This window comes from Apium graveolens, chromosome 4, assembly GCF_009905375.1.
Source record: "Apium graveolens cultivar Ventura chromosome 4, ASM990537v1, whole genome shotgun sequence".
Classification (NCBI taxonomy): domain Eukaryota; kingdom Viridiplantae; phylum Streptophyta; class Magnoliopsida; order Apiales; family Apiaceae; genus Apium; species Apium graveolens.
The window spans coordinates 167786344-167806279 of NC_133650.1; the positions used below are offsets into that span (position 1 = coordinate 167786344).

The 19936-nt window shown below is 38.2% G+C and overlaps 2 non-coding genes across 2 annotated transcripts; both read right to left on the minus strand.

Annotated features, from left to right (window-relative positions):
* Positions 1–248: 248 nt before the first annotated feature.
* Positions 249–354, minus strand: LOC141722470 (small nucleolar RNA R71). The gene has a single exon (XR_012575490.1). It is a non-coding gene; the product is annotated as a small nucleolar RNA R71 (small nucleolar RNA).
* A 3754-nt stretch (positions 355–4108) lies between these two features.
* LOC141722605 (small nucleolar RNA R71) lies at positions 4109–4215 on the minus strand. The gene has a single exon (XR_012575616.1). It is a non-coding gene; the product is annotated as a small nucleolar RNA R71 (small nucleolar RNA).
* Positions 4216–19936: the final 15721 nt, after the last annotated feature.

The window sequence follows — 19936 nt, forward strand, 5'->3', positions numbered from 1 at the left end:
ACTCAGTTTAGTTTGGAAGTTCTCCAACGGAAGATCCCAACATGCATATTAGAAATTTCATAGAGATCTGTAACACTTTCAAATACAACAACTTTTCTGAAGATGCTGTTAAGCTGAGGCTTTTCCCATTCTCTCTGAGGGATAAAGCTAAGTGTTGGTTGCATTATCTACCACCAGGCTCTATTACTACTTGGGAAGATCTTGCTCAAAAGTTTCTTACTAAATTCTTCCCTATGGCAAAGACAGCTGCAATTAGAAATGTTTTACTCAATTTACACAGCAATTCGGAGAGTCTTTATGTGAAGCTTGGGATCATTATAAGGAGATACTTAGGAAGTGTCCTCATCACAGGATGCCTAATTGAATGATTATCAACTGCTTCTATAATGGTTTGGGAGCACAGTCTAGACCCATGCTTGATGCAGCATCAGGTGGAGCCTTATGGGCTAAGAGCTACGATGAAGCTTATGAGTTAATTGAACTAATGCCTGCTAATGAATACCAGAACCCTTCTCAGAGACTACCTCAAGGAAAGGTAGCAGGCATTATGGAGGTGGATGCAGCTACTGCTATAGCTGCTCAGCTTAAGGCTTTAATGATGAAGGTGGATTCTTTGGCTAATTATGGAGTTAATCAGATTAGAAGTGTCTGTGAGCTTTGTGCTGGTGCGCATGAGATGGAGCAATGTGCTATATCTAGTGAATCAGCTCAGTCCGTGAGCAACTTTTAGAGTTCGCAACAATCACTTCCAGCCACTTATCATCCCAAAAACCACAATCATCCTAACTTCAGCTAGAGCAACAATCAGCATGCGGTGTAACAGCCTTATCAGCAGTATGCAGCAAAGCAATTCAACCCTCCTAGTTTTTAACAACCATGATATGCACCAAGACAACAACTCCAACTTCAACAATCTAATGTAAAATCTGAATTGGAGGAGTTGAGGCTCATGTGCAAGAGCCAAGCGGTTTCTATTAAAACCTTGGAGAATCAAATTGGGCAGATTGTGAATGCATTGTTGAATTGACAACCTGGTACACTCCCCAGTGACACAGAAGTTACAGGAAAGAGGGAAGTAAAAGTACAGGTTAAGGTAATTACATGGAGGTCTGGGAAGGTTGTGAACCCCGACAAATCTCAAGTTCCAGAAGATGAAGTTGTGGCTGAAGAAGAAGTGCAGAAGGGAGTAGAAGTGGAAATAATGAATAAAAATGTGGAACACACTCCTCCTGAGGGTAATACAGGGGAAAAACAGGTTTGTCCTCCACCTCCTTTTCCTAAGAGGCTGCAGAAGCAAAAGTTGGATAAGCAATTTGCTAAGTTTCTGGAGGTGTTCAAGAAACTTTATATCAATATACCTTTCGCTGAAGCTCTTGAATAGAAGCCTAGCTATGCGAAGTTTATGAAAAGTATTCTCTCTAGGAAAGTGAAGCTCGATGACTTAGAGACCGTTGCTCTTATGGAGTAATGCAGTGTTGTGCTGCAGCAGAAGTTGCCTCTGAAGCTTAAGGATCCTGGAAGCTTCACTATCCTTGCATCATCGGAAAATTTTTGTTCGACAAGTGTTTATGTGATTTGGGAGCTAGCATCAATCTGATTCCTTTGTCTATCTTCAAGAAGTTGGATCTACCTGGATCCAAAGCCTACATATATGTAATTACAGTTGGCCGATTCTTCTATTACATATCCACTAGGCATTGTGGAGGATGTCTCGGTCAAAGTGGACAAACTCATCTTTCCTGCTGACTTTATAATTCTAGATTTCGAGGAGGATAAAAAGATTCCCATAATCTTGGGAAGACCATTCTTGGCTACTGGCCAAGCCTTGATCGATGTGCAAAAGGGTGAGCTCACTATGCGAGTACTTGATCATGATGTGACGTTTAATGTTTTCAATGCCACAAAATTCCCTACTGATAAAGAGGAGTGATTAAAAGTGGAATTGGACGATTCTGTAGTTACTACAGAACTTGACCAAATGCTAAGGTCTGATGCATTAGAGAAAGCCTTGATGGGGAATTCAGATAGTGAAGATGACGAAGGTGATGAGCAGTTGCAGTATTTGAATGCTTCTCCTTGGAAGCGAAGGCTGGATATGCCTTTTGAATCTCTTGGAATGTCATAACTCAAAAATGTTGAGGGGCGTCTCAAGCCATCTATTGAGGAAGCTCCTACACTCGAGCTTAAACCATTGCCTGAACACTTGAGGTATGTGTTTTAGGTGATGCATCTACTTTGCCTATTATTATTGCATCTGACTTTTCAGGTAGTGATGAGGAAAAGCTTTTGAGAATTCTGAGAGAGTTTAAATCGTCAATTGGATGGACTATAGAAGATATCACGAGAATCAACCCTACTTATTGCATGCATAAAATTCTGCTAGAGGAAGAAATAAGTCGACTGTTGAGCAACAAAGGAGGCTAAATCCGATCGTGAATGAGGTCGTGAAGAAGGAAATTCTTAGTGGCTAGATGCAGGAATCATTTATCCTATTTCTGACAGTTCTTGGGTGAGCCCAGTTCAATGTGTTCCAAAGAAAGGAAGCATCAAAGTGGTTGCTAATGGGAAGAATGAACTCATTTCTACTCGAACAGTCACAGGGTGGAGAGTTTGCATGGATTACAGGAAGATGAACAAGGCCACGAGGAAGGATCACTTCCCTCTTCCTTTTATTGATCAGATGCTTGATAGATTGGCTAGGCCTGAATACTATTTTCTTATGGATGGCTATTCGGGTTATAATTAGATTTTCATCGCTCTAGAAGATCAGGAAAAGACTACCTTCATTTTCCCGTTTGGTACATTTGCGTTTAGAAGAGCTTCTTTTGGGTTATGTGGTACACCAACGACATTTCGTGAACTTATAAGATAGTGTGTTAATCTCTATTGAAGCGACAATGAATATAGAGGTTTAGAACTTGCCATGCTAGCATAGGTTCATGTATTTGTTATGCATGATTCGTAGGTAATTTTAACAATCTTACTTGCCCTATGTAATCAAGATAGATAACTTGTTCATTAAACCTTTATGTTGTCAAATTCTATAGACATATAGGGTCTCAACATATTTGGTGTCTATTCAGCTTCTATCTCTTTTGTGGATGTCTAATAGTTGGGTATTTGTAAAATGAAAGTTGGCGTTTACTAGTTTCGTGTTATCTGATTAGTTGTCATCACCATCGCATGGTAAGGTTAAGAACAATAACTTTGAATAAAGTAGTAATGAAGTTAGAATCCCATGGTTGCCTCATATAAGTAATTCAACCTCAATTCTCTTAGTTAATGCTATTTAGTATACATTTTAGTTTAATCAAAACCCAATTTGTTATTTGTCTTAGCATTGAACGATAGGCATATCATTGTTGCATAAGTGCATAAATTGAACTTAACCTAAATCGGTCTCTGTGGGAACGAATTGGAAAGTATTTAATATTACTTGAGAACGCGTATACTTGCATGTAAATTTAGCGTGTGTTTTCATCCTAACAAGTTTTTGGCGCCGCTTCCGGGGACTCGATATTAATTTTTAGTTTATGTGCTTGACATCAGTGGTCGTTAAAGTTCACTGACTCGGATATTTTACTTGTTTGCTTGTTGGTTGGTAATCTAGAGAGCGTTTATGCTAACGTGTTCATGATCTCGCAAGAGAACACTGGATAAAGTGGAGGAAGAAGTTGAAGTAGAAAAAGTTTTTGAAGAAGTTGAGAAAGTTGAAAAATAAGTTGTTATTGCAAGGGAGAACCAACATCGAATCTGAAGGCTCTGATGGATTACTCTCAACTAAAGATCAATGATATTCCATCTAGCATTGTCAGACAAGTCATCACGGCTAATACTTTTGAAATCAAGGCTAGCACAATTCAAATGATGCAGAACTCAGTTCCGTTTGGGGGTTCTCCAACGGAAGATCCCAACATGCATATTAGAGATTTCATAGAGATCTGCAACACTTTCAAATACAACAACTTTTCTGAAGATGCTGTTAAGCTGAGGCTTTTCCCATTCTCTCTGAGGGATAAAGCAAAGTGTTGGTTGCATTCTCTACCACCAGTGGGAAGATCTTGCTCAAATGTTTTTTACTAAATTCTTCCCTATGGCAAAGATAGCTGCAATTAGAAACGCTCTTACTCAATTTGCGCAGTTATCGGGAGAGTCTTTATGTGAAGCTTGGGATCATTATTAGGAGATGCTTAGGAAGTGTCCTCATCATAGGATTCCTGACTGGATGATTATTAACTGCTTTTATAATGGTTTGGGAGAATAGTCCAGACCCATGCTTGATGCAACATCAGGTGGACCCTTATGGGCTAAGAGCTATGATGAAGCTTATGAGTTAATTGAACTGATGGCTGCTAATGAATACCAGAACCCTTCTCAAAGACTACCTCAAGGAAAGGTAGCATGAATTATGGAGGTGGATGCAGCTACTGCTATGGCTGCTCAGCTTAAGGCTTTAACAATGAAGGTGGATTCTTTGGCTAATTATAGGGTTAATCAGATTAGAAGTGTCTGTGAGCTTTGTGCTCGTGCGTATGAGACGGAGAAGTGTGCTATATCTAGTGAATCAGCTCAGTTCCTGAGCAATTTTCAGAGGTCGCAACAACCACTTCCATCCACTTATCATCCCAACAATCGCAATCACCCTACTTCCGCTGGAGCAACAATCAAAACACGGTGCAATAGCCTTATCAACCGTATGTAGCAAAATAATTCAACCCTCCTGGTTTTCAACAACCGCGATATGCACCAAGACAACAACTCCAACTTCTACAATCTAATGAAAAATCTGAATTGGAGGAGTTGAGGCTCATGTGCAAGAGCCAAGCGGTTTCTATTAAGACCTTGGAGAGTCATATTTGGCAGAATGCCAATGCATTGCTGAATCGACAACCTGGTACACTCCCTAGTGACACAGAAGTTCCAGGAAAGAGGGAAGTAAAAGAACAGGTAAGGTAATTACATTGAGGTCTGGGAAGGTTGCGAACCTCGAAAAATCTCAAGTTCCAAAATATGAAGTTGTTGGTGAAGAAGATGTGTAGAAGGAAGCAGAAGTGAAAACAAGGAAGAAAACTATGGAACACACTCCTTCTGGGGGTAATACAGGGGAGAAACAGGTCTGCCCTCCACCTCCTTTTCCTAAGAGGCTGCAGAAGCAAAAGTTGGATAAGCAATATTCTAAGTTTGTGAAGGTGTTCAAGAAACTTCATATCAACATACCTTTCGCTGAAGCTCTTGAACAGATGCCTAGCTAAGCGAAGTTTATGAAAGGTATTCTCTCTAAGAAATTGAAGCTCGATGACTTAGAGACCGTTGCTCTTATGGAGGAATACAGTTCAGTGCTGCAATAGAAGTTGCCTTTGAAGCTTTAGGATCCTGGAAGCTTTACTATCCTTGCACCATCGGAAAATTTTTGTTCGACAAGTGTTTATATGATTTTGGAGCTACCATCAATCTGATGCCTTTTTCTATCTTTGAGAAGTTGGATCTACCTGATCCAAAGCCTACATATATGTAATTGCAGTTGGCCGATCGTTCTGTTACATATCCACGAGGCATTATGGAGGATGTCTTGTTCAAAGTGGACAAACTCATCTTTCCTGTTGACTTTGTAATTCTTGATTTTGAGGAGGATAAAAAGATTCCCATAATCTTGGGAAGACCATTATTGGCTACTGGCCAAGCCTTGATTGATGTGCAAAAGGGTGAGCTCACTATGCGAGTACTGGATTATGATGTGACGTTTAATGTTTTCAATTCCATGAAATTCCCTACTGATAAAGAGGAATGCTTAAAAGTGGAATTGGTCAATTCTGTGGTTACTTCAGAACTTGATCAAATGTTAAGGTCTGATGCCTTAGAGAAAGCCTTGATGGGGAATTTAGATAGTGAAAATTATGAAGGTGATGAGCAGTTGTAGTATTTGAATGCTTCTCCTTGGAAGCGAAGGCTGGATATGCCTTTTGAGTCTCTTGGAATGTCATAACTCAAAAATACTGAGGGGCGTCTCAAGCCATCTATTGACGAAGCTCCTACACTCGAGCTTAACCATTGCCTGAACACTTGAGGTATGTGTTTTTAGGTGATGCATCTACTTTGCCTATTATTATTGCATCTGACCTTTCAAGTAGTGATGAGGAAAAGCTTTTGAGAATTCTGAGAGAGTTCAAATTGTCAATTGGATGGACTATAGCAGTTATCAAGGAAATCAGCCCTACTTATTGCATGCATAAAATTCTGCTAGAGGAAGAAATAAGCCGACTATTGAGAAACAACGGAGGCTAAATCCGATCATGAAGGAGGTCGTGAAGAATAATTTTCTTAATAACTAGATGCAGGCATCATTTATCCTATTTCTGACAGTTCTTGGTGAGCCTAGTTCAGTGTGTTCCAAAGAAATGAAGCATCACAGTGGTTCCTAATGGGAAGAATGAGCTCATTTCTACTCGAACAGTCACTGGGTAGAGAGTTTGCATGGATTACAGGAAGCTGAACAAGGCCACGAGGAAGGATAACTTCCCTCTTCCTTTTATTGATCAGATGCTTGACAGATTGGCTGGGCATGAATACTATTGTCTTCTAGATGGCTATTCGGGTTATAATCAGATTTGCATCGCTCCAGAAGATCAGAAAAAGACTAACTTCACTTTCCTGTTTGGTACTTTTGCCTTCAGAAGAGTTTCTTTTGGGTTATATAGTGCACCAGCGACATTTCAAAGATGCATGCTGGCCACTTTCTCTGACATGATTGGTCAAAATGTAGAGGTGTTCAAGGACGATTTTTCTGTGTTCGATGATTCTTTCAACGAGTGCTTGCAAAATCTTGGCGCAGTTCTTAAAAGGTGTGTTCAGACCAATCTGGTTCTCAACTGGGAGGAATGTCACTTTATGGTGTAACATGGCATCATTCTTGGGCACAAGGTATCTTGTAAGGGTCTTGAGGTGGACAAAGCCAAGTTGGAGGTCATTGAAAACCTCCCTCCACCAATTTCTGTTATGGGAGTCCGCAGTTTTCTTGGTCATGCGAGTTTCTATCACCGGTTCATCAAGGATTTTTCTAAAATCTCTAAGCCATTGTATAATCTTCTAGAGAAAGATGTCCCTTTCAAGTTTCATGATGAGTGTCTAGTTGCTTTTGAAAGCTTAAAGAAGAGCTTGATCACGACACCTGTCATAACTGCACCTGATTGGAATGAGCCTTTTGAAATGATGTGTGATGCAAGTGACTATGCATTTGGAGCGGTTTTTGGGCAAATGAAGAACAATATATTTTATGTGGTCTACTATGCTAGTAAGACCCTTAATGGTGCTCAACTGAACTACACTACTACTAGGAAGGAACTCTTAGCCATTGTCTATGGTTTTGAGAAGTTTTGATCTTATTTGCTTGGGACGAAGGTGACAGTTTTCACTGATCACGCCGCGATTCGCTATCTCGTCTCGAAGAAGGACGAGTAACCTAGATTGATTCGATGGGTTCTTTTACTTCAGGAGTTTGAGTTAGAGATTAAGGATATAAAAGGTACTAAGAATCAAGTTGCGGATCATCTCTCTCGGTTAGAAGATCCAAGTACACCTTTGCAGGATAAGATATTGATAAATGAGTCTTTTCCCGATGAGCATTTGTTTGGGGTGCAAGAAGAAGAAGTGTGATTCGTAGACATTGTGAACTACCTTGTGAGCAACATTATGCCTCCAGACTTGTCTTCTGCTCAAAGGAAAAAGTTTCTTCAAGAGGTGAAATGGTATATGTGAGATGAACCGTTTATGTTTTGGCAAGGAGCTGACCAAATCATCAAGAGATGTATTCCGTACATCGAGTTGGAGGGTATCTTGCGAGACTGTCATTCAACTGTTTATGGAGGCCACTATGGTGGAGAAAAGACAGCAACTTGTATCCTTCAAGCAAGATTCTTCTGGCCTACATTCTTTAAGAATGCGCATCAGTTCATTTTGAAGTGTGATCGCTGTTAGCGTGTTGGTTATATGTCCAAGAGGGACGAGATGCTTCTTAATGTGCTTCTCGAGGTTGAGGTCTTCGATGTTTGGGGAATTGACATCATGGGACCATTTATCTCATTGTGCAACAATCAGTATATCTTGTTGGCGGTTGATTATGTCTCAAAATAGGTGGAAGTTAAAGCTTTTCCAACGAATGATGCGAAGGTAGTGATTAATTTTCTTCACAAGTAGATATTCAGAAGATTTGGGACTTCAAGAGTCATAATCAGTGATGAGGGATCGCATTTCTGCAATCGCAAGTTCACTGCTATGATGCAAAGATATAATGTGAATCATCGCATTGCTACAGCCTACCATCCTCATACTAATGGCCAAGCTGAGGTATCTAATAGAGAGATCAAGCGTATTCTAGAAAAAGTTGTATGTCCATCGAGAAAGGATTGGTCTTTGAAGCTGGATAAAGCTGTTTGGGCTTATCGAACAGCATTCAAGACTCCACTAAGCATGTCACCGTTTCAATTGGTTTGTGGTAAAGGATGTCATTTGCCTATGGAGCTAGATCACAAGGCTCATATTTATATGAGTAGTTAAGGAATATTTTTGTGTGAGTCCATATAGATGCATATTCATGATAGTTAGTTCATATAGTTTGCATATTTGTCATGTAGTTATTTGTTTTTGTTTTTGATTTGCGTATTTGTTATTATGATAGTATGTTGCATATAGTTGCATTAGCATTATATCATGATTCCTCAAGTTTGCTTTTCCGATTAATTTGTGATGTTAATTCAAGTGTAGTGATGTCGTATAGAGGAATGTTAAAGTCCTAACGAATTGATTTCCATGCTAGAAACAATAAGATTTTCACTAAGTCTTATAGGTTGCTTGAGTGCTAGATCATGATCATGGCTTGTTTATTTTTCGAGGTTTAATCACTTGTTTATGTCTAGAATATATGTTATTCTCTTAGTGACGAAATAACATGGATTTTTAGAATTAGAGAAAACATTGGATTTCATTACTAGTTGTGGTTAGGTGTCAAATGGCTAGTAGCCGGCTCATATTTATATGAGTAGTCTAGGGTTGAGCGAGATGGAGCGAAACACACTCGTTCAGAAATTGTTGAAAAAAAGAAAAAATAGAAGGAAAAAAAGAAATAAGAAAGAGAAAAAAAGAAAAAAATATGTGTTATGCATAATTGATCACGAGTGGGCTTTTTAATAATCGAGTTATTAAATTCTAGGGCACTTTGTGCCTAGTGACCTAAGGACTTTATAGTCTGGGATCCGCTAACCTAATGCTCACTCTACATGGGTATTATTGCATAAGTCTTTTGCGGACCTCACTCATTGCACGATCAAATATGCATGATTATGTTTTGTTATGTGTTATAAATAAAAACATTAATCCTTGTATAACTCTGATAAAAATTGAAATATTGTTAGTCATTTTAAGTTTATCGTTTATTCTATTTATAACCTTGTGATTGCCTTAATGAGTGGTGAGTTATGATTACTGATCTAGTTACAAGAGTATATCTATTAAGCAATTGCATACAAGCACGTTTCTGGCTTGTGAGTTGATTTGTGGGATTTGATTGAACTTCGTGCGAATAATCGCATTCTTTGAGATGTTGCTCATTGGTTGGTTTAGTTATTTTGAGGGGATTATTGCATTCATGCATTTTTATTTTTTGTTTTTGAGTTTGTTGTGCTTAAGGACAAGAATCGATTCAAGTTTGGGGTGTGTGTTAAGTGGCATTTATGTCCACTTAGAACGCTTCGTAAAGGCTCGAATTGTTATTTTGTACTCAATTTGTGTGTGTTTTTGTAGTGTTTTGCATTTTAGGGCATAATCGGAAGCAAAATTTGTTTTACATTGTTTTTATGATAGAAGAGTGTTAGGATGGAGCCTTGATCATTTGCGTAAAAGAAACTAGTTGTTGAAGGCAAGAAAATAAGAAATTTCACTTTTTTCCAGAAGCTCGGCGCGACCGCGCTACACTTGGGAGCGGTCGCGCGAGATCCCAGGGCGACCGCGCTATGTTATTTTCCAGAATCCTGATTCTTCACTGATTTTGAGAGTTTGAAGCCCAGATCGATTCTGAAGCCTATATAACTCCTAAAAAGACGTTTTTTATAACGGAGAGCAAGGAGATGACAACAAGAAGACCCAATAACACAAATTCAACGAAGAAGAAGAGCTTGGTTTTACTTGTGATTCTTTGCTTAAGTTATAATCTTGGATGCTTGTTTTCTTTATTGTTCAAACCTAATACTCACTTTAACATACTTTGTTATATTTATTCAGTTTATAAAGACTTAGTTTATTTACCATGCTTTCATCGGAACCCACGGTGATGATGAGTTCGATTATGAACTAATTGTTATCTTGGGTTCTAACGGATTTACTTATGGATTGCTATAGTTAATTGTTTCGATACCTAAGTGTGTGGTGATTGTATGATATCCTAGTATTGGTTGTGCTTATTCGTCTTATGAGCATCGTGAACTAATAAGATAGCGTGTTAATCTCTATTGAAGCGACAATGAACATAGAGTTTTAGAACTTGCCATGCTAGCATAGGTTCATGTATTTGTTATGCATGATTCGTAGGTAATTTTAACCATCTTACTTGCCCTATGTAATCAAAATAGATAACTTGTTCATTAAACCTTTATGTTGTCAAATTCTAGAGACATATAGGGTCTCAACATATTTGGTGTCTATTCAGCTTCTATCTCTTTTGTGGATGTCTAATAGTTGGGTATTTGTACAACAAAAGTTGGCGTTTACTAGTTTCTTGTTATCTGATTAGTTATCATTACCATCGCATGCTAAGGTTAAGAACAATGACTTTGAATAAAGTAGTAATGAAGTTAGAATCCCATGTTTGTCTAATATAAGTAATTCAACCTCAATTCTCTTAGTTAATCCTATTTAGTATAAGTTTTAGTTTAATCAAAACCCAATTTGTTATTTGTCTTAGCATTGAACAATAGGCATATCATTGTTGCATAAGTGCATAAATTGAACTTAACCTAAACCGGTCTCTGTGGGAACGAACTGGAAAGTATTCTATATTACTTGAGAATGCGTATACGTGCGTGTAAATTTAGCACGTGTTTTCGTCCTAACAAATTTTTGGAGCCGCTGACGGGGACTCGATGTTAATTTTTAGTTTATGTGCTTGACATCAGTGGTCGTTAAACTTCGCTGACTCAGATATTTTACTTGTTTGTTTGTTGGTATTTCTGGTACTCTAGAGAGCGTTTATGCTAACGTGCTCTCGAACTCGCAAGAGAGCACTTGATAAAGTGGAGGAAGAAGTTGAAGTAATAGAAGTTTTTGAAGAAGTTGAGAAAGTTGAAAAAGAAGTTGTTATTGCAATGGGAGAAGCAACAACGAATCCGAAGGTTTTGATGGATTACTCTCAACTAAAGATCAATGATATTCAGTCTAGCTTTGTCAGACCAGCCATCACGACTAATACTTTTGAAATCAAGGCTAACACAATTCAAATGATGCAAAACTCATTTCAGTTTGGGGGTTCTCCAACGGAAGATCCCAACATGCATATTAGAGATTTCATAGAGATTTGCAACACTTTCAAATATAACAACTTTTCTGAAGATGCTGTTAAGCTGAGGCTTTTCCCATTCTCTCTGAGAGATAAAGCTAAGTGTTGATTGCCTTCTCTACCACCAGGCTCTATTACTACTTGGGAAGATCTTGCTCAAAAGTTTCTTACTAAATTCTTCCCTATGGAAAAGACAGCTGCAATCAGAAACACTCTTACTCAATTTGCGCAGCAATCGGGAGAGTTTTTATGAAAAGCTTGGGATCATTATATGGAGATGCTTAGGAAGTGTCCTCATTATAGGATGCCTGACTGGATGATTATCAACTGCTTTTATAATGCTTTGGGAGCACAGTCCAGACCCATGCTTGATGCAACATCAGGTGGAGCCTTATGGGCTAAGAGCTATGATGAAGCTTATGAGTTATTTGAACTGATGGCTGCTAATGAATACTAGAACGCTTCTCAGAGACTACCTCAAGGAAAGGTAGCAGGAATTATGGAGGTGGATGCAACTACTTCTATAGCTGCTCAGCTTAAGGCTTTAACGATGAAGGTGGATTCTTTGGCTAATTATGGGGTTAATCAGATTAGAAGTGTCTGTGAGCTTTGTGCTGATGCGCATGAGATGGAGCAGTGTGCTATATCTAGTGAATCAGCTCAGTTCATGAGCAAATTTCAGAGGTCGCAAAAACCAATTCCAGCCACTTATCATCCCAACAACCGCAATCATCCTAACTTCAGTTGGAGCAACAATCAAAATATGGTGCAACAGCCATATCAGCAGTATGCAGCAAAGCAATTCAACCATCCTGGTTTTCAACAACCGCGCACCAAGACAACAACTCTAACTTCAACAATCTAATGAAAAATCTGAATTGGAGGAGTTGAGGCTCATGTGCAAGAGCCAAGCGATTTCTATTAAGACCTTGGAGAATCAAATTGGGAAGATTGCCAATGCATTGCTGATCAACAACCTGGTACACTCCCTAGTGGCATAAAAGTTCCAAGAAAGAGGGAAGCAAAAGAACAGGTTAAGGCAATTACATTGAGGTCTGGGAAGGTTGCGAACCCCGAAGAATCTCAAGTTTCAGAAGATGAAGTTGTGGCTGAAGAATATGTGCATAAGGAAGTAGAAGTGGAAACAAGGAAGAAAACTGTGGAACACACTCCTCCTGAGGGTAATACAGGGGAGAAACAGGTCTGTCCTCCACCTCCTTTTCCTAAGAGGCTACAGAAGCAAAATTTGGATAAGCAATTTGCTAAGTTTCTGGAGGTGTTCAAGAAACTTCATATCAACATACCTTTCGCTGAAGCTCTTGAACAGATGCCTAGCTATGTGAAGTTTATGAAAGGTATTCTCTCTAGGAAGGTGAAGCTCGATGACTTAGAGACCGTTGCTCTTATGAAGGAATGCAGTGCTGTGCTGCAGCAGAAGTTGCCTCTGAAGCTTAAGGATCCTGGAAGCTTCACTATCCTTACACCATCGGAAAATTTTTGTTCAACAAGTGTTTATGTGATTTTGGAGCTAGCATCAATCTGATGCCTTTGTCTATCTTCAAAAAGTTGGATTTACCTGATCCAAAGCCTACATATATGTAATTGCAGTTGGCCGATCGTTCCATTACATATCCACGAGGCATTATGGAGGATGTCTTGGTCAAAATAGACAAACTCGTCTTTCCTGGTGACTTTGTAATTCTTGATTTCGAGGAGGATAAAAAGATTCCCATAATCTTGGGAAGACCATTCTTGGTTACTGGCCAAGCCTTGATTAATGTGCAAAACGGTGAGCTCACTATGCGAGTACTGGATCATGACGTGACGTTTAATGTTTTCAATGCGATGAAATTCCCTACTGATAAAGAGGAGTGCTTAAAAGTGGAATTGGTCGATTCTGTGGTTACTTCAGAACTTGATCAAATACTAAGGTCTGATGCCTTAGAGAAAGCCTTGATGGAGAATTCAAATAGTGAAGATGACGAAGGTGATCAGCAGTTGCAGTATTTGAATGCTTCTCCTTGGAAGCGAAGGCTGGATACGCCTTTTGAATCTCTTGGAATGTCATAACTCAAAAATGCTGAGGGGTGTCTCAAGCCATCTATTGAGGAAGCTCCTACACTCGAGCTTAAACCATTGCCTGAACACGTGAGGTATGTGTTTTTAGGTGATGCATCTACTTTGCCTATTATTATTGCATCTGACCTTTCAGTTAGTGATGAGGAAAAACTTTTGAGAGTTCTGAGAGAGTTCAAATCGTCAATTGGATGGACTATAGCAGATATCAAGGGAATCAACCCTACTTATTGCATGCATAAAATTCTTCTAGAGGAAGAAGTAAGCCGACCGTTGAGCAACAAAGGAGGCTAAATCCGATCATGAAGGAGGTCATGAAGAAGGAAATTCTTAGTGGCTGGATGCAGGCATCATTTATCCTATTTCTAAAAGTTCTTGGGTGAGCCCAGTTCAGTGTGTGCCAAAGAAAGGAAGCATCACAGTGGTTGCCAATTGGAAGAATGGGCTCATTTCTACTTAAACAGTCACGGGGTGGAGAGTTTGCATGGATTACAAGAAGCTGAACAAGGCCACAAGGAAGGATCACTTCCCTCTTCCTTTTATTGATCAGATGCTTTACATATTGGTTGGCATGAATACTATTATCTTCTGGATGGCTATTCGGGTTATAATCAAATTTGCTTCGCTCTAGAAGATCAGGAAAAGACTACCTTCACTTTCCCATTTGGTACTTTTGCCTTCAGAAGAGTTTCTTTTGGGTTATGTGGTGCACTAGTGATATTTTAGAGATGCATGATGGCCACCTTCTCTGACATGATTGGTCAGAATATGGAGGTGTTCATGGATGATTTTTCTGTGTTCGACGATTCTTTCGACGAGTGCTTGCAAAATCTTGGCACAATTCTTAAAAGGTGTGTTGAGACCAATCTGGTTCTCAACTGGGAGGAATGTCACTTTATGGTGCAACAGGGCATCATTCTTGGGCACAAGGTATCTAGTAAGAGTCTTGAGGTGGACAAATCCAAGGTGGGGGTCATTAAAAACCTCCCTCCACCAATTTCTGTTAAGGGAGTCCACAGTTTTCTTGGTCATGCGGGTTTTAATCGGCGGTTCATCAAGGATTTTTCTAAAATCTCTAAGCCATTGTACAATCTGCTAGAGAAAGATGTCCCTTTAAAATTTGATGATGAGTGTCTAGCTGCTTTTGAAAGCTTAAAGAAGAGCTTGATCACTGCACCTCTCATAACTGCACCTGATTGGAGTTAGCCTTTTGAAATGATGTGTGATGCAAGTGAGTATGCAGTTGGAGCGGTTCTTGGGCAAATAAAGAACAATATATTTCATGTGGTCTACTATGCTAGTAAGACCCTTAATGGTGCTCAAATGAACTACACTACTACTAGGAAGTAACTCTTAGCCATTGTCTATGGTTTTGAGAAGTTTCGATCTTATTTGCTTGGGACGAAGGTGACAGTTTTCACTGATCACGCCGTGATTCGCTATCTCTTCTCGAAGAAGGACTCGTAGCCTAGATTGATTCGATGGGTTCTTTTACTTCAGGAGTTTGAGTTGGAGATCAAGGATAGAAAAGGTACTGAGAATCAAGTTGCGGATCATCTCTCTCGGTTAGAAGATCCAAGTACAACTTTGCAGGATAGGACATTGATAAATGAGTCTTTTCCCGACGAGCATTTGTTTGGGGTGCAAGAAGAAGAACTGTGATTCGTAGACATTGTGAACTACCTTGTGAGAAACATTATGAAAGAGATATGTCCTAAGTCCAATCATGTATGAGGATTTAGGAATAACTTTTATGTAATCTGTTTTTGATTTCATTGATATTAATAAAAGACTTGTTTTGTTTTTATTGTGGGCTCTATCTATTTTAAGTGTTTAAATAAGATATACCACAGTTTAGAGTAAAGCTTTTTATGGATTGTGTTGAGATCATAATAATGAGACCTAAAAGATGATAACTCTAAACTTAAATAGTTCCTGGTCGTAGGATTACTAACTGGTAATTAATAATCCGCAAAGATCGGTACATATTATGCTTGCTTCATTATGAAGGATGTCTGTCCTCATAGACATTTGTGTGGTGACACTATAGCTAGTATGTAGGTGCTTATTATAGAATAAGTCCACTGAACATGACTCACACAGCTGAACAACTGATGGAGTTCACTCACATGTCAGCAGTTGTTCACATAGTGATAGTTGTACAAGTATCCTTAGACTTGAGGTCATCATAGTCATCTTGTGTACACTGAACTATGCTTTGGTTTAGTTCTTAGTCTCCAGGGACAGTTATAAGGGCTCTACTGGGTATAGGAATTTGTACACGAAGATAGTGTATGATCAATAAAGGATCTACCCCTTCCAGTAAAGGAAGAGAATGTTCAAGGCTGATCCACTTATGCTAGTTCAGGAATCTCTGGCCAGAGTGAATGAAATTAGAAAGGAGTTTCTAATTTACATTAAATAGAACTAAGCATAGTGAATGGGAAAGCAAGTGATTAAATAAGATAGGCTTGATACAAGTTCCATGCCTTGTATTTAATCGTGACATTACAGGGTAGAAGGAATTGATTGTACGGTAACTACTCACTGAATAGGTTCTTGGTATTCTAAGCAGTGAATTCGTATTATCCGGATAGTCGCGATATGCTGAGAAGTATCCCTCACGATGTAGAATAAATATGTTTAATTAATTAATCATATTTAATGAATTAGAGAATTTATATAAATAATGATAAAATAGTTTTATTATTATTTATTTCTACTACCGGCTTAATATTGAACCTACAGGGTCACACCATAAAAGAGAATGATGTAATGGTGGATGAATTAATTAATAATGGCTGATAATTATTTATTTATGAAATAAATAATTAATTGGAAAATTTAATAATTGATTAAATGAGATTTAATTGATTATAAATTAATTAAAAAAGGTTCTTAATATTATTAATTAAGAATTTAATTTTGGAAATTAAATCAAGTGAGAGAATTATTTCTAAAGAGTTTAGAAAAAGGATTAATAATTAAAAGGTGTTTGAATTATTACTGAGAATAATAAAGGGTTAATAATAATAATATTTTATGGGAAAATTTTCAGCTGAAAATTTTGCCTATAAATATACTATCATAAACCCTATTTTTGCCTCAACCTAAAAATTTAACAAAACCCCAATTCTCTCCACCTCCTCCTTCTCCATTACATCGTTTTCTTGGTGGATACCGGTGGAGTGGTTCACACTTGAGAAGCAGCTGCTAAGGATCTCCGCTCGTGGTTCTTGGATCGCTATTAAAGACCTCCATCTTTCCATTAACGTAAAGCTTCTTAAGGTAAACATACTGAACTACAAATTAAATATTATTTTTCGCATCGATCCTGCGGAGGGTTTCGGTTTTTTTAAGGTTTAAATTTATGTTTTCGCTGCGTTTATGTGCTAAAACCCTTCACATTATGCCTCCAGACTTGTCTTCTGCTCAAAGGAAAAAGTTTCTTCACAAGGTGAAGTGTTATATGTGGGATGAACCATTTATGTTTCGGCAAGGAGCTGACCAAATCATCAGGAGATGTATTTCGTACAGCGAGATGGAAGGTATCTTGCGAGACTACCATTCAACTATTTATGGAGGCCACTATGGTGGAGAAAAGACAGCAGCTCGTATCTTTCAAGCAAGATTCTTCTGGCCTACATTGTTTAAGAATGTGCATCAGTTTGTTTTGAAGTGTGATCGCTGTCAGCGTGTTGGTTATATGTCCAAGAGGGATGATATGCCTCTTAATGTGCTTCTCGAGGTTGAGGTCTTCGATGTTTGGGGAATTGACATCATGAGACCATTTGTCTCATTGTGGAACAATCAGTATATCTTGTTGGCGGTAGATTATGTCTCCAAATGGGTGGAAGTTAAAGCTTTACCAATGAATGATGCGAAAGTAGTGCTTAATTTTCTTCAAAAGTAGATATTCACAAGATTTGGGACATCAAGAGTCATAATCAGTGACAAGGGATCGTATTTCTGCAATCGCAAGTTCACTGCTATGATGCAAAGATACAATGTGAATTATCGCATTGTTATAGCCTACCATCCTCAGACTAACGGCCAAGCTGAGGTATCTAACAGATAGATCTAGCATATTCTAGAGAAAGTTGTATGTCCATTAAGAAAGGATTGGTCTTTGAAGCTGGATAAAGCTGTCGGGGCTTATTGAACAACATTCAAGACTCCGCTAGGCATGTCACTGTTTCAATTGGTTTATGGTAAATGATGTCATTTGCCTGTGGAGCTAGAGCACAAGGCTCATATTTATATGAGTAGTTAAGGAATATTTGTGTGTGAGTCCACATAGATGCATATTCATGATAGTTAGTTTATATAGTTTACATATTTGTCATGTAGTTATTTGTTTTTGTTTTTGATTTGCGTATTTGTTATCATGATAGTATGTTGCATATAGTTGCATTAGCATTATATCATGATCCCTCAAGTTTACTTTTCCGATTAATTTGTGATGTTAATTCGAGTGTAGTGATGTCGTATAGAGGAATGTTAAGTCCTAACGAATTGATTTGCATGCTAGAAACAATAAGACTTTTACTAAGTCTTATAGGTTGCTTGTGTGCTAGATCATGATCATTGCTTGTTTATTTTTCGAGGTTTAATCACTTGTTTATGTCTAGAATATATGTTATTCTCTTAGTGACGAAATAACATGGATTTTTAAAATTGGAGAAAAATATTGGATTTTATTGCTAGTTGTGGATATGTGTCAAATGGCTAGTAGCCGGCTCATATTTATATGAGTAGTCTAGGGTTGAGCGAGATGGAGCGAAACACACTCTTTCAGAATTGTTGAAAAAAAGAAGAAAATAGAAGGAAAAAAAGAAATAATAAAATTAAAAAAAAGAAAAAAATATGTGTTGTGCATGATTGCTCACGAGTGGGCTTTTTAATACTTGAGTTATTAAATTCTAGGGGACTTTGTGCCTAGTGACGTAGAGCCTTTATAGTCTGGGATCCGCTAACCTAACGCTCACTACATGGGTATTATTGCATAAGTCTTTTATGGACCTCACTCATTGCACGATCAAATAAGCATGTTTGTGTTTTGTTATGTGTTATAGATAAAAGCATGAATTATTGTATAACTCTGATAAAAATTAAAATGTTGTTAGTCATTTTGAGTTTATCGCTTATTCTATTTATAACCTTGTGATTGCCTTAATGAGTGGTGAGTTATGATTACTGATCTAGTTGCAAGAGTATATTTGTTAAGCAATTGCACATAAGCATGTTTCTGGCTTGTGCGTTGATTTGTGGGATTTTATTGAACTTTGTGCGAATAATTGAATTCTTTGAGATGTTTTTTATTGATTGGTTTAGTTATTCTGAGGGGATCATTGTATTCATGTTAGTTACATTCATGCATTTTTATTTCTTGTTTTTGAGTTTGTTATGCTTGAGGACAAGAATCGATTCAAGTTTGGGGGTGTGTTAAGTGGCATTTATGTCCACTTAGAACACTTCGTAAAGGCTCCAATTGGTATTTTGTACTCAAGTTGTGTGTGTTTTTTATGTGTTTTTGTAGTGTTTTGCATTTCAGGGTATAATCGGAAGCAGGATTGCTTTTACATTAATTTTATGCTAGATGAGTGTTAGGATGGAGCCTTGATCATTTGCCTAAAAGAAACCAGTAGTTGAAGGCAAGAAAATAAGAAATTTCACTTTTTTCCAGAAGCTCGGCGCGGCCGCGCCATACTCAGAGCAGCCGCGCGGGATCTCAGGGCGGCCGCGCTAGGTTGTTTTCCAGAATCCTGATTCTTCTCTGATTTTGAGAGTTTGAAGCCCGACTCGATTCTGAAGCCTATATAACTCCTAAAAAGATGTTTTTCATAACGGAGAGCAAGGAGATGACAGCAAAAAGACCCAATAGCACATATTCGACGAAGAAGAAGAGCTTCTTTTTACTTGTGATTCTTTGCTTAAGTTGTAATCTTGGATGATTATTTTTTTTATTGTTTGAACCTAATACGCTTGTTAACATACTTTGTTATATTTATTCAGTTTATAAAGACTTAGTTTATTTACCATGCTTTCATCGGAACCCACGGTGATGATGAGTTTGGTTTTGATCTAATAGTTATCGTGGGGTTCTAACGGATTTACTTATGGATTTCTATAGTTAATTGTTTCGATACCTAAGTGTGTGGTGATTGTATGATATCCTAGTATTGGTTGTGCTTATTCGTCTTATGAGCATTGCGAACTTATAATATAGCGTGTTAATCTCTATTGAAGCGACAATGAATATAGAGGTTTAGAACTTTCCATGCTAGCATAGGTTCGTATATTTGTTATGCATTATTCGTA